Here is a 3,247-nt window from a genome sequence, read left to right on the forward strand (position 1 = left end):
TCCTTTAATACAGCCTTGACGAGTTCTTGGCGGCCTTTTGGACGCACGGGCGGCGCAGTGTGTTAATTGATTCACGGTGACGTTGTCAGAAACGTTGTTATTACGTTTACCCCGTTAGTATATCGACCAACGTCACGTTGGTGTTTTCTTGTTTGTTTTGTGGTTGCAACTAACGTTGACAGAACGTAGTAACGTTGGTGATCAATCACGCCAACAAGTGGTGTGTCAACGTGTGGACATATTTTAAGCCCTGACATATTTCCTGAGGTTTAGAGGTGATCAGCATCCGCCATTAGCTAGCACAGAAGGTTTAGAATGGACCAGGACACTGCAAAGAAGCTTTTTCTCAATGGAGCATTTCTCGTAACACTCGATGTACCAGAGAACACCGAGATTGGGATTGACTGCAACTACTGGAGAAGTGGTCCAAACTTCAAGGGGATAAAAATGATCCCTCCTGGACTTCACTTCATTTACTATAATGCTGTAAACAGTAAAGGACAGCTTGCTCCAAGAATCGGTTTCTTCCGTATCATTAGAAAACAAGAAGTGCTAGTGAAGTGTATAGATGGGACATGGCTAATGAAGATTTTACAACAGACGGTATTGCTGCAGAAACGGTTGAAAGGATCACCTTAGGGATAAAAGATCTTGACAGACAATTACGTGCCTACCCGTTTGAATCACTAAAAGCATGGCTCTCCTTGACCAGACACATTAGCAAACCACTTCTGAAAAGACTACAACAAGGTAGTGTCACGTTCACATCTGTTCCTAAGCCAAAATATCCCCAGGGTAGTTCCCCTAGTGAGATCACACTACATCACATGGACCAAAGCTACACTCTATCCTCACTGTTAACTGGTTGTTACGATAGCAGAATTGATGACCTGCTTGGAGAAATTCAGTTTGCATTTGTCTATTTCTTACTAGGTCACATGTATGAAGCATTTGTCCAATGGAAGAAACTAATCATTTTATTGTGTTCATGTGAGGAAGCAATTATAGAACGTGCTGAGCTGTATGAACGTTTTATTAGTGTACTACATTTCCAACTGGACTATTCTCCAGAAGATTTGTTTGTTGATTCCATGTTGGAGAACAATTTTCTTGCCATTGTTCTAAAAAAATTCTTTGACAATTTAGAAGAGGGTACAAGAGTAAGCAAGGATCTGGCAAGAAAAGGGCTACAGTTTCGTGATTACCTGGCTAAAAAACATTCATGGAATTTCAGTGGTGAGATAGATGAATTTGCTCCAACAATAGTTAGTTAAATGTGTCAACTTTCCTATTGTAAATACATGTGCATGTGATATGGTGTGCAATTGAGAAGTATATAATCAGGGTGATTTCATTTGTATTTATTTAATAGCAGACTGAAACACTATTTTTTGCAACTACCCCTAACCTGAGAGGGGGCGAGTTGTTACATATGGTCCAAACTAAACAAAATTTGCTTTTGTGTATGAAGTAACTATGTATTTTGAGCTCTGTATTGATTATCCAAATAGTTAGTGAGAAGAGGGCTTGTGTTGCATAGTACAAGACTGAAGTGATATCTAACTATAGGGGGTCTGGGGGCATACTCCCCCAGGAAAATTTTGAAACACCGCTGTGACAAGATTGAATCTGGAAGCAATTTGAGAGAAATGACTGTAACCTGAAAGTAATTTATGCAAATTTAAAAACAAGAACTAGTGAACTATATACATATGCAATAGTTACGTACAAGCCAATTTTTTGGAGTAAAATGTTCTTTATATAAAATATTAAACTTTAAGGCAATTTTATTTAAAGAAGTACACAAAAAATTTTGAGTTTTCAACTAGTGTAGGGACCATAGCATATCGATAAAAAGTACTGAAACAAGTTGGAGTAGTGCATGATATTAAATCACAGTACAACTATAAGAAGTGTTATATCCCTACTGTGCTTAAGATACTATAACGGAAATGCACAGTAGGGATATAACACTTCATATTGTTTTACTATCATGCACTACTCCAGCTTGTTTCAGTACTTTTATCAATGTGCTATGGTGCCTACTCTAGTTGAAATTTTTGTGCACTTGTTTGTTGACTTTTTTGTAAATAATTACAACTGGTGAACCCACCCATAGCGCATCAAAAAAAAAAAGAAAAAATGGTGCTACGCACCCTCAGCTATATCAATATCATCTGAAAAGTGAAGTATCTGAAATCTACAAGGTGATTTTTTCTAGTTGAACTATCTCTTTCCATAGTTGTATGAACTCCCTACAAGGCAACTTCTTCTAGCTGATCTCTCTACAGGGTGACTTGTGTGTAGCTGATCTCTATACAGGTTTCTTATTTCTAGCTGACCTCTTGAATTCTCTTCAGGGTGACTGCTCTATTAGGATGACTGCTCTATTAGAGTATCTCGATCTCGCACTTGCTGCACCAAGTTGGATTTCGTGTTATAACTCCGTGGCTTTAAGTCATATTCTTCTACACCATTGATGAGCCTTTCTAAGATGATTACTCCATCTGTACAACGATTTTCAAAGCATTACCCCAAGCGGTTTATCTGGTAGGCGTGGCAAGTAGTAGTTTTTTATTAGCTAATCTCGATTGCGTAATTGTTACACACCGTTGGTTTTTTTGTTGTATCTTCCTGTTTTTTAGCTCGATTTCTTTCAAACCACAAAAGGTTTGAGGTTTAATAGTTAACCTATTCACCCACCGATTTTCAGCTTCTTCCCATACGCGGTTTACCCTGTAGGCATGACAACATATTGGTGTTATTTTTCGTGAATAATCGCTCATAACTCTTTGCCTGTTTATCGTATCCTACCCAAAGTTTGTACCTAGATGCGCCTTTATATCCCCCTTCTGTGTCCCAAATTTCAAGGCAATCGGATATGGCGTTCGAGTTTTATAGCAGTTTTTGTAAGTGTGCGACAAGAAAAAGAAAAATAAGAAGAAAAAAACGAAGAAACTGAGCCAATTTTTGAAGTCGCATATCTCGGGAACGCGCGAAGCGATTTCGCTCAAATTTGGACTGTGGAGTGCTGCAGTTGGAGGGCATGTCCACAGCAAAAATCGTCTTGTTTCATCAAGGAAGCACAGAGCTACGGAGGTGCGAAAATTGCGTTTTCTTTCTTCCTGTCAATATACTCACGGGTGTTACGCGCCGGCTTCTTGGGCCGCACGACACACTACCGTGTGTCTTGATTACTTTCCTGGACATCAGCAGTTGATCTGTTACCAGTCGTATATTTTCATGG

General features: G+C 39.1%; 1 pseudogene; it reads left to right on the forward strand.

Moving 5' to 3' along the window:
* The first annotated feature begins 208 nt into the window (after positions 1-208).
* LOC136251885 (protein AAR2 homolog pseudogene) lies at positions 209-1,369 on the forward strand (annotated as a pseudogene).
* The last annotated feature ends 1,878 nt before the right edge of the window (positions 1,370-3,247 follow it).

Source organism: Dysidea avara, chromosome 3 (genome assembly GCF_963678975.1).
Source record: "Dysidea avara chromosome 3, odDysAvar1.4, whole genome shotgun sequence".
NCBI lineage: Eukaryota > Metazoa > Porifera > Demospongiae > Dictyoceratida > Dysideidae > Dysidea > Dysidea avara.